Below are 11,986 nucleotides of genomic sequence, written 5' to 3'. Positions count from 1 at the left end.
TCCTCCAGTGTTGCAACTACACTTATAATATAATCACAGACCCTTGTAATTCTCTTATTTTTTTCAAAACTGCACCGAGGCCACTCGAGTAAATGTTAAAGAAAAGAAAGGAATTATTAGCAGCCCCTTGGAATTTATAAATTCAGCATAAGAGATCTTAATAATTTAAGCTCTATGCCTGTAGAACTTTCAGGTTGAGCTACCTCAAATTTATAAACCTTAATTCCCTTTCCAAACTAAAAGAAAAAAGTATTTTTCTTCTAATCTACTGTAGCAAAAAAAACCTCCCAATTCCCCACCCACATTCCTCATCATCCACTCTAGCTGTTGGAAGAGATACAAATGTTTGATTATTTCTGTCAGCCATACACACCTCTTGAGACAATCACATACATAATTCTCTTAAACCAATTTCTTTTTGATTACAGAGGGTATATTTCTTGGCACTGTACAACTGTAGCCTAAGTCACCACTCAGCCTCCTCACTAATCCCTTCGGCCATCTTTATCAAAATAAACTTCCTAAACCCAATTACAAAAAATAGCCTCCAGTAAGCCTGTATCTTAACATCTGTGCACATCAGGTAACTATGTTGATATATGGTCATGGTTATGCTTTAGACAAATGGTACAGCTGCATCTTCCATAATAAACATCCAGGAATATGGAGAGAATTTCATTTCAACCAACGTTGCCTTGAAAATCACCAAAGGAGATGGATAACACACAACTTTAGACACTTAATTATTAATGGTGTCGTGGCTAAAATAAAACATGAAATCAGGATGAAAGCCTAGAATGAAGTTGAGTTTACAGGAAGTATTACAAAATTAAGAGAAGAGAAATATAGCATCAATAATTCAACAACCTGGTAGATTAAATGGGCAACCCAATCAGCCAGAAAAATCATACCAGGTTTCTGGCTTTCGGGGATTTAGGCAAATGATTCTTCTTATTGGAAAGGGCAGCAAGAATATGTTCTCTTAATCTTTTTCCTTCTGCTCTGGAATTAGGGACAATGAGAAGAGAAAGCAGAGAATTTAAGAGGCACAGAGAAGGTCATTTTATGTGTCAAAACGGCAGTAGCTTTGTTGAAAGTCAAAAAGATAAAATGTGTAGAAAATTCTGACTTTCTACCCCCAAACAGAATCATCATTTTGTTAGGAATAACACAATTTTTTTGATCTCTAAAGAAGAGTGAGCTCTGAAGGGAAAATGCAAGAGGTGGTCAGCAAGGATCCTGTTAATGTAAACACTAGATATAAATACTGAGATATTTAAAAATTCTCCCTGGACAATCAAAGCCAAGAAATCTATGTGCCCTCTGCCCACTCTGCTTAGATGGAAGGCCAGGGCCCATGCTGTGTGTCAGCAAAGCCAACGGGGCAGTTGCTTCCTTGCAGGGGTTTCCCAGGGCCCTCCCACTGCAGGACGGTCACTTTCAGTTTCCTTCCATGGGCAGGACCTTGGGCAGCAATGGGTTACAGCCTCAGCGAAAATAGCTCTCCCCTCCTTGGTAGTGTGGGCAGACCATGTGAATTCCTGTGCATCCATTTGGCATGAGTTTTACAGGTTCCTGGGCACCAGGTCTGAACCCACAGGCCCGGGATGTCCGATGCTTCACTCTGCTCGGCATGCTTAGTCGCTCAGTCACGTCTGACTCTTTGTGACCCTTAGGACTCTAGCCCACCAGACTCCCCTGTCCGGGAATGTTCAGGCAAGGATACTGGAGTGGATACTGGAATATGGAGTTGCCATATTCCTCCTCCAGGGGATCTTTTTGACCCAGGGATTAAGCCTACATCTGTGTCTCCCACGTTGGCAGGCAGATTCTTTACCACTGTGCCATCTGCTCATGACACAGAGCCAATGGCACCCCACCCACCCCCCAGACTCAGGAACTCTCCACACTCCCCTTGCTTTGTATTTGGTCAGACATGACCTCCTCTCTGTCATAGATTAATTGACCTTAAGTATGTGGATTTATTTTTAGGCTCTCTATTCTGTTCCATTGTCCTCTGTGCCTATTTTTGTGTCTGTACCATGCTGTTTCATGACTGTAGCTTTGTAGTATAGCCTGAAGTCAGGGAATAAGATACCTCAGCTTTGTTCTTTTCTCTCAAGATTGCTTTAGCAATTTCGGGTCTTCCATGGTTCCATGTGAATTTTAGGATTATTTGTTCTAGTTCTGTGTAAACTATCATGGATATTTTGACAGGAAATCATTGAGTCTGTAGATTGCTTTGAGTGGTATGGACATTTTAACAATATTAATTCTTCCCGTGTGAAAGATATGTGATCGGTTTGATAACAAACCTTTGGAATTTATGACAACAAAATTCTCTTCATTCAAAGCTTCCCTTATTCTACTTTGTCAAGGTAATTCAATGCCTATTTATTCAAAACATGACCATCTACCTAGAGAAAACACTAATAGCTCAGAAGTAACCTCACTATTTGGGTCCTGGTGGAATTTCTCTCCAGCTTGTGTTTCTGTGTAAAACAGTAGTGAGCCCGGAGTGAGGCCACTGTAAAAACTGCCGCATGTTAACCTGTGATGCTGCGTGTGCACACCTGGCTCCATCCCCTCTCTATGTAGACAGGATGGACACACAGGAGTGCACTGTCCACAGCTCGCCCACATGGGCTGGCTGAGTGCCCAGCTGAGGGCAAGAGGGAGCCTGTTCCACCAGAGCATCTCCTGTAGGGAAGCACTATTTATGATGGAACATTTCTGGTCCTCACAGAGCCTCCTTTGGGACATCACAGTGCTGAGTTGCTCTTGTGCCAAAAGACATTTTCAGTGCTTTCAAGTGATGTCTCCAACCCAGCTTTTGCTCTTGCACACATTTTAAACATCCTTAACTCCAACCCTGAGTTTCTCACTGTCCTCGCTGGAGCCTTATCCACAGCCACCTTTGGCACCAGCATCTTGTCAGAGGCAGAGGAGAAAGGAGGGCAGAGTTGACACAGAACAACACTTCCACAGTGGGGAGATTTTCAGAACTTACCCACCCACCCACCCAAACCCAGTACTCAACATGGAAGAGGGACTGTGTCGCTCCTTGCAAAAATATTTTCACAAATTGCATCAGCCCCTTTTGTCAGTGACGCTAGTACTTCCCATGGCTGTGTCTTAAAAGAGAATTGTTAGTTAAGAATAACGTGCTCAGTTGTTTGGAAGGCTCTAAAACACAAAGCTGCACATATTGCACACATCTGTGTGTACATACACAACAGCACACACAGACACACACACGCTCACTCATTTTCCCTCCAAACGAAGCACACTTTCCATGGAATGAGATTTGAGATGACTTCGATAATTTCTCTATTTATGGTTTTCTATATTTTCCAAATTTTCTATAGGATAAGAAAAAGAAAGGAGGAAATAAAGAGGGAGGGAAGAATGAGAGAGAAAAGGAGACAAACGGAGAGGGAAGGGGAGGGACGAGGTGACGGGGGCAGGGGGAGAGAGAGAGATGCACTGTCTTAAAGCTGCTCCTTTCAGAAAAAGAAGTCAGTTGTGATAAAAGCCCTCCTCTCAGATGCCTCGAAGGAAGCTTCTAGGAAAACTGGGCAATGTACTTTCATGGGCCAGCATCCCCTCTCTCATGCCTGTTACTAAATCAGACATTTTCCCAGAAGAAATGGTAAAGGTCATGTTTCCTTTTCACTCACTCAGAACAAAAGCCATTTAAGATCCTTCTAATACAGGTTAGCAAAGGTCCAGCTAGAGGCTCTTTTTTGGCACCGATTTTAATGATGATTCTCCAGGTCAACCTTCAGATGCTCGATGGTAATTACTGTGAAAACAACAGCAACAAAATTAATAACCAGCTCTGCTTCATTTCTCCCTTCCTTCAGACACACGAGGATTGTTCTATGGCCACTGAAAAATCAATGCTTTCGAGAAGAATACTAACCCACACTCTAGTGAGCAACACTGTTGGCAGGACAAAGAATGCTCTGAAATTCAGTTCACCTACATGTGGCGCTTCCTAGGTGGCGCTAGTGGTAAAGGACCTGCCTGCCAATGCAGGAGACATGGAGATGAGGGTTTGATCCCTGGGTCAGGAAATCCCCTGGAGGAGGACATGGCAACCCATTCCAGTATTCTTGCCTGGGAAATTCCATGTACAGAGGAGCCTGGCGGGCCACAGTCCACAGGGTCACAAAGAGCTGGATATGACTGAAGCAACTTAGCACACATGCATGTATCTTGGGCTTTAAAACTGCTCTTAGTGTCAGAATCCGCATTGTGCACCACGTCCTGCTGTTTCGGCAGGACCAGCTATCTCATAAGGAAAACAGGTTCACAGTCTGCGAGCCTCACCAATACAGACAGGACCCAGGGACTGAGAGCTGGTTTACGCTGATGGATACTCTTTGTCACCCAGCCCTACAGGCTGTGGCCATACGATACTTAACAATGGATGAAGCCAAGCATGACAGGTGCTTTCATTCAATGAAGCAGAGACAGAGCGGGAAGCTGACTGGTCTGTCAGAAAAAGAGAATGTTCTCCCCAGACTAATCCATCAGCTTTCACACCTCCTGAGGCTCACGTGCAGGCGAAACCATGGATGGGGTTTCTCTTACATCAAAAACATACTGCCTTTTAAAAAGCCCATATAGAATCACTCTTACATTAAACACAGCTGCTTCCATATACACCCACTGATGCCACAGAGAGAAAGGACCGACAGCTCCTTATAACAGGATTTAAGCATCCCAGAGCCTGCTGGCTTCACCAAGAAACATAAATTTCCTGCCACTTCTACATTAGTTTTTCATGTTGTCGTATTTTCAATGAAATAGTTATGCCAAACAATAATATTTCACTCTCACACACACCTTCTTCCTTCTCTAGTGTATATATTAATATGTTCACAAGCTTACAAGAGCTAATAGTCCAGTACTGCATTTAGCCTGGACCCAGGGCTGTCCTGGGATCTGTAATAAATCACACCAAGAGAGCAGCAATCTTAATAGTGTGACCTAAATGGGCTTCCCAGGTGACGCTAGTGGTAAAGTACCTGTCTGCCAATGCAGCAGACAGGAGAGACATAGGTTTGATCGCTAGGTCAGAAAGGTCCCCTGGAGGAGGGCATGGCAACCCACTCCAGTATTCTTGCCTGGAGAATCCCATGGATAGAGGAACCTGGAGGGCTATAGTTCATGTGGTCACAAAAGAGTCAGACACGACTTAGCACACAAACATGACAATATGAATACATATCTGTCTCCTGAAAAAATTGTAAAATAATAAAGATGATACAGAAATAGTTGTAGATAGGTATCCGTCTGACTTAGTTACTGTCTAAAGATTCCTGTTTTTCTCTTCTGTCTGCACGTTTTCTCATATGTATTTTTTTAATATACCTCCCTTGTTTTGCAGAAGTATACATAGTCAGGTTAGAAAAATGATAAACCAACATAATGAAGAGTGTTCATGCTCAGTATTGTCTGACCCTTTGTGACCCCATGCACAGCAGTTTCTCTGGGTAAAAGAGTTAAACTAAATATGTTCTCTTGTTTTGTTGTTTAGTCACTAAGTCATCTCTGACTCTTTTGCAATCCCATGGACTGTAGCCCGCCAGGCTCCTCGAGTAGTGTTGACTTTGGAGGGAGGCACAGGTGCTCCCCCTGAGTGCAGAACAGGTGCAAAGTCAGCGTCTCTTCGTCCCAAGTCCACACTCTTGGGGAAGGACCCCGATTGGCTCAGATTCAGGAGGTTGCTCTGGCCGGGGATCAGGCTCTTGATTTGTAATCACTGTTCCTCCTTCTGGGAACAGGAGGAATAGAAGCAAGATGATTCCCAGCAAGAAGCAGGATGGGAGAGGACAGCTGGAGAACTGAATCATTTGGGTTACATGGATGTTAACTTGATAGCTTCATTAACCTCAGTGACTATATTAAGAAAATCAATATGTGTGAAACACACTTTCCCAGCTATACGGAGAGATTGGAACATTCTGTGGGGACTTCCCTGGTGGTTCAGTGGCTGAGACTCCAAGCTGCCAATGCAGGGGGCTTGGGTTCGATCCCTGGTCAGGAAATTAGGTCCCATGTGCCACAACTAAAGATCCCGTGTGCAGCACCTAAGACCCGGTGCAGACAAATAAATATTAAGAGTACATTTTGTGTTCTAATGCCAAAACCCAAGCAACCAGACTGATTTCAGAAAATGAAACAGATCCTTTATTTTTCTGTTTTCATTCATTACCCTCTGAGTCTGTGTTTCTCAAAAACCTGAGCCTTAAGTGGATAGTTTATGAGTCACTGTTTTATTGAAAGGATAATCCTGTCAGGGTGGCAGAGCCAACACAATGAGCCCACCCCACGCAGCCCACCCAGGTCTCCTCCCTGAATGTGACTGACAGCTTGATCCGGGGAGACACTCTGGAAAAAGCCTCAGTTATAACATGTGGGAGGGGCCCTCCGACGGGGCAGAAGGCGGACAATCCATCCACAGTTTTCCCACTCCCTCTGGCTGGAGGTCTACCTCTTACAAGATCAGCTTCCCATGCTTCGGGACTACACACCTGGGCCAGGACACAGAGGTGTACAGCTGGGCTGCAGGTGAGGGACGGCCAGATGGGACCTGCAAGAAGGCAGAGCTGGAACCAGAGACTGGGAGGGTCCAAGGAGATCCAGCGGAATCTGAACCAAGCCACTTGCCAGGTCTAGAAAAATACATGTGGTTCCTGCAACTCTTAAAGGCAAAGTCAAGGACACATTTAAATGTCAGCACCATCTGCTAAATCTTGTCCTAGAAAATGTAACATCCAGTCCGTGCAGATTTATCTCAAGTCTGGGTGGGTTTCATCTGAGCATTCTTTTTGTGTGAAAAAAATCAAAAAACAGAAACAAAATTAAAGCCTCCCTCTAGTGTCCAAACTGCTATCTCATGATTCTGTTGGATATTAAGTGGAGAAATAAAATCAGATGGCAGAGTATTGTTTAATCTTCTAGAGTAAAAATTTCAAGTTTCTGGGTGATAATGAGTTGTTTAATGTAAGGCAGGATCAGTGAACATTTTCTGTAAGGGCAGAGGGTGAATATTTAGGTGTTCAGAGAACATGCAGTCTGTTATATGTTTTCCCCTGTTTTTTGTTTTGCTTTGTTTTGCTTTTACAACCCTTTAAAAACATAAAAACTACTGTCACTTCATTGACCACACAAAAGCAGATCACACCTGGTTTACTGCTTGCTGATCCCCAGTAGAGGTGCCACCTATTATTAAAAGCTATAATTACTTATTTTTATGTGTTTATAATAAATATTATTTAGTTAATGCATTATATGTTTTATATACATATGCTTATAACACTGATACAGTTTGTCTTTAAAGGGAAACATTTATAATGCCAAATGCTTTACAAGTATTAATTTATAATGTTTATGCCGTGTTAGCATTCTGAAGAAGAATCATGGTATTTTGGTAGATTTCCAAGATTTAGAAGAGCTCATGTCTCAGAGCAGAAATTCTTAGCAAAATTTCCCTAAAAAGAAAGTCTTTTAGCTCTAACCAGAATGTTTCCATTAGACTTCTTTTTAAGACTTCCTGCCTTATAGCCAGATGGTGCTAATTGTTTTTGAATTACACAGTCTGTTGAAATTCATTTAAAATTTTAACCTACATGTGGCAATTCTGCTCTTTGGAGATACAAATACTTACACACAGCACTATTCACAATAGCTAAAAAGTGGAAACCACCCAAACCCACTGACAAATGGATTAACAAAGTGTGTGCAGGGACAATTATTCAGCCATGAAAAGGAGGGAAGTACAGATGAGCTTGGTCAGCATTGTGATCAGTGAGAGAACACGTGGTCCCTTGTGTGCAATGTTCAAAACAGGCAAATCCATAGAGATATTGATAGAAGGTAGGTTCAGAGTTTCTGGGATGAGGGGCCAAGTGTAGTGACTGCTGGTGTCTACAGGGTTTCTTTCTGGGATGATGAACCATCCTGTATCAGATGGTAATAGTGGTTGTACAATTCTGTGAATGCTTTAAAAACACTGAATTGTACCTTTGAAATGGTGGATTTTATGAAACATGAAGTACAGTTGATCTTTAAACAATGTGATGGTTGAGGGCATCAACCACCTCCTCCCCAGCATCTAGTCAAAAATTGAGTATAACTTCACGGTTATCTCTCCTTTTGCTACTGAGTCCAGGCTCATTCTGGTCAGCCCACGACAGGGCAATAAATTGAGACGAGTTGTTGGGACAAGGAATAGTGACATTATCCAGAAGACCAGTAGACCCAGGAGATGGTGGGCTTGTGCGTCAAAGAACCATCATGTCTGAGTTAGGGTTCAGAGCCCATTTATACTAAAGGGGAGGGAGGAAAGTCAGACACTTCTGGGTTCCCATCAGCCTCCAGGAGAACAGGTTAATTTCTTCCACCTGCAGGCACTCACAGGTGGGCCTCATCAGGAGGATTCTTGGGAGCTAAACTAAGGTGTTTTAGCTTAATGCTCACTACCTGGGAGGCAAGGGTCCCCAACATGGCCACTGTGTAGAATTTAGGCTGACAGGCAGTGTCTCTTTAGTGACTAACCTGTAATGGGTATGAAGGTTCTTCCCTGTTCACTTCCTGCCATTGCTTCCTGGCAGTTTCACACCTACCGGTCATGTGGTGCTGCCTTATTTACTATTAAACAAAATCCAGGAATAAAAGGACCATCCCCCAAACCTGTGTGGTTCAAAGGTCAACTGTATATCTTAATTAACTGCTACTTAAAAATGGCTGCACACTGAAGAATTGACGCCAAAGAATTGATGCCTTTGAACTGTGGTGCTGGAGAAGACTCCTTGGACTGCAAGGAGACCAAAGCAGTCAATCCTAAAGGAAATCAACCCTGAATAGTCATTGGAAAGACTGATGCTGAAGCTGAAGCTGAAGCTCCAATCCTTTGGACACCTGACTTGAAGAGCCAACTTATTGGAAAAGACCCTGTGCTGGGAAAGATTGGGGGCAGGAGGAGAGGGGGGCAACAAAGGATAAAAGTTGGGTGGCATCATTGACTCAATGGACATGAGTGTGAGCAAACGCTGGGAGACAGTGAAGGACAGGGAAGCCTGGTGTGCTGCAGTCCATGGGATCGCAAAGAGCCAGACACGACTGAGCGACTGAAAGACAAGGATTTAACAAGAAGAAAAGAAACAAAGACACACAAATCCTAAGTGTAAGATAATGAATCTTAAGGGAATACATCCTCATCATCAGCACCCAGATCAAGAGATAGAATATTTCTACCACATCAGAAACAACTATCCTCTTCAATATTCCCCACTCTCCTGACACTGTGCATTAGATTTTTACCCCTATTTGGCATTCAATTATTATCTTTTGTATAGAATTACAAAAGATATACCCGTTTGTGACTGGCTTCAGCATAATATCACCCAACATAACATACATGAGATTCATCTATATGGTTGCATGGCCCATTCATCCTCAATGATGGATATTATTCCATTGGGTAAATATAACCAACTTCACACATTCTACTGTTGATGGATATTTAGGTGGTTTCTTGATTTTGGCTACTGCATAGCTACTGCACTTCTGTGATCATTCCTATAAATATATGTATACTTTTGATGAATGTGTGTGCCTTTCTGTTGTTTATATTCTTAGGAATGGAAATGCTGGAATCTGAATTATGCAAATGCTGAAATTTAGTGAATTCTGTGTTTTCTGTCAAGAAGTATATAAAAATTCCAGTCACTCCACTCCATCCTTGCAAATGCGTCTACACACCCACACGTGCATGCGCATGCGCGTGAGCCTCTGCCAAGATTTTGATCAGGACAGCACTGAGTCTATAGATCAGTTCTGAGGAATTGACATCTCAATATTTCATCTTTCAAATTGTGAACATGGTGTGTTTTCCCATTTGTTTAGGTCTCTTTAATTCTCTCAAAAGGTCTTATAGAAATTAACATTAGTCCTGCATGTCTTTTATTAAATCATCCCTAGGTGTTTCATGCTGCAGGTAATAACAGTCCTGTGTATTAGGCAAGACACTCCCCAAAAGAATGAGAATGCACCCTTGAATTAGAGACAAGTGGGTTGTTTTCCACATGCCTGTTCACAACAGTGGGGGTGAGTGAAGGGAACCCCAAGACGGCATGCGCAAAGAGCAGTTATGCAGCCAAAGAGTAATGAGGGGAGGGGCTCCAAGACCCCCAAACAGAGCTTTCCAGGAGAAGAGCGGAGAGTGTGGTCCAGGGACCCAGCGGGCGACCTCAGTCCATGGGGAACTGCTCCTGCATCCCTCCTCCTGAACCTCATCTCCATTCTCTTTGTTTCATCTGGTGGAGAGTTTTAGCTTCAAACCAGTGTCTCAATTCAGCTCAGGATTTCTTCAAAACTTGCCCTTTGAACTCCATCCTCACTGTGCAGTCTCTGTCCTCCTCTTCAGGTTTTAGTCTCACTGAGGACATTTCTGCCCAGAAAGCTCATCACTGCCCTCTGCTGGCCCCCATCCCAGACTTGAGCGCTGAATTTCTGAATTGTCAATCTAACTGCCTACTTAGGTCTCCACTTCTACATCTGACAGTTGACCCCATAGGCAAAGGAATGAAACAGGACCACTTTCTCGCACTGGACAAAAATCAACTTCAAACGGATTTTAAAGACTGGAATGGAAGCCTTGGAACCATAGGACCCCTAGAAGAGAACACAGGCAGTACACTCTTTGATATCAGTTTCAGCAATGATTTTTTTTGGATTTTACATCAAAAACAAAAATAAGCAAGTGGGGCTACATCAAACTAAATAGCTTTTGCACAGCAAAGCTGTGGTGCAAAAACCACCAACATAAGAAAAAGGCAACCTAATGGGAGGAAATATTTTCAAATCCTATATCTGATAAGGGGTTAATATCCAAAGTATATGGAGAACTCATATAACTCAATAGGAAAAAAAAAAAACAAGCACTTTATGGCTCTGTCTATCAAAATTGTGAACATACCTTCCTGTAGCCTGCAATTCACAGGGCAGACCGGTTTACAAAATTTTCCGAAACAATCCCCCCACCCAAAAAATAAAGACTTTATAGCAGAGGAGGCTCCTTAATTATGGTGCATCTATGCAATGAAATAAAGAGTCATCGTCCAAAAGAATGGGTGAGAAGGAATAGATTGTGGATAGATAGATGGATAGATTGTGAAAACAGTGAGGTGAAAAATCAAAAAATAAAAAAGCAAGTTACAGAGTAGTGTGTTTAGAATGAACTCTTTGAGTAAATAAAATAAAATAGTAAGAGGATAGGTGATAGATGGATGATAGGTCAATAGACAGACAGTAGACCTATGCATAAACATGCATAACTTTTTAAAGGAAAGATATACTAGAAATCTAACAACTTTTTCCCCTTAAGAGAGAAGAGCTGATAGTGGGAAAGGAAGGGAGAAAGACTTTATTTTCCATCCTATATGCCTCTGTGCTTTTAAATTTTTTCTTACTTTCAATTTTCAATTAATGCCAGCAAGTTCATCAAACCATTTAACTGTGTCCACTTTTTTTCCTGTGTCCCAGAAACTTCAGTAATTCTGAAAGAATCTACCAAGGAATTTGACCCTAGGGGAGTGAATTTCCAGAGGGTGGGACTCTGTGTCTCAGAACAAGTTTATTTTTCTCCCCTGGAATATTTTTTGTTCTGTTTTGTTTTCAGATACAGACTTACCCAAAATTATAGTCCTGGCCTTTGTGAGAGATGAATTTCACTGCATTCTTCCTCCTCACCTGGCAAGGAAGGATGAAGCTGAGGGGTGGTCCAGACAAGCCCTCTCCCATGGCCCACATACCTGCTCTCAGGCCCTGCGTGCACTTGGCCCCTTCGAAACAGTAAACACACTCCTAATCCTTTTGTGACTGCAGCAATTGAGCTTATGTCCACCAATGATGAGATTCTGTTATGTCCCCAGGGAAACTGAGCAGTGAGTCAGGCTTTCCCTGAAAAGAT

At 42.6% G+C, this 11,986-nt stretch overlaps 1 long non-coding RNA gene across 1 annotated transcript; it reads right to left on the bottom strand.

Annotated features, from left to right (window-relative positions):
- Nucleotides 1-9,141: 9,141 nt before the first annotated feature.
- Nucleotides 9,142-11,986, bottom strand: LOC120851440. Its single transcript, XR_005718329.1, has 2 exons — nucleotides 11,708-11,986; nucleotides 9,142-10,689 (listed from the first exon to the last, which is right to left on the bottom strand). It is a non-coding gene; the product is annotated as an uncharacterized LOC120851440 (long non-coding RNA).

The sequence above is a fragment of the Oryx dammah genome, unplaced genomic scaffold (genome assembly GCF_014754425.2).
Source record: "Oryx dammah isolate SB20612 unplaced genomic scaffold, SCBI_Odam_1.1 HiC_scaffold_25, whole genome shotgun sequence".
In the NCBI taxonomy this organism is placed as follows: domain Eukaryota; kingdom Metazoa; phylum Chordata; class Mammalia; order Artiodactyla; family Bovidae; genus Oryx; species Oryx dammah.
Note: the sequence above shows the minus strand (reverse complement) of the source record. Positions and strands in the feature narration are given on the sequence as shown.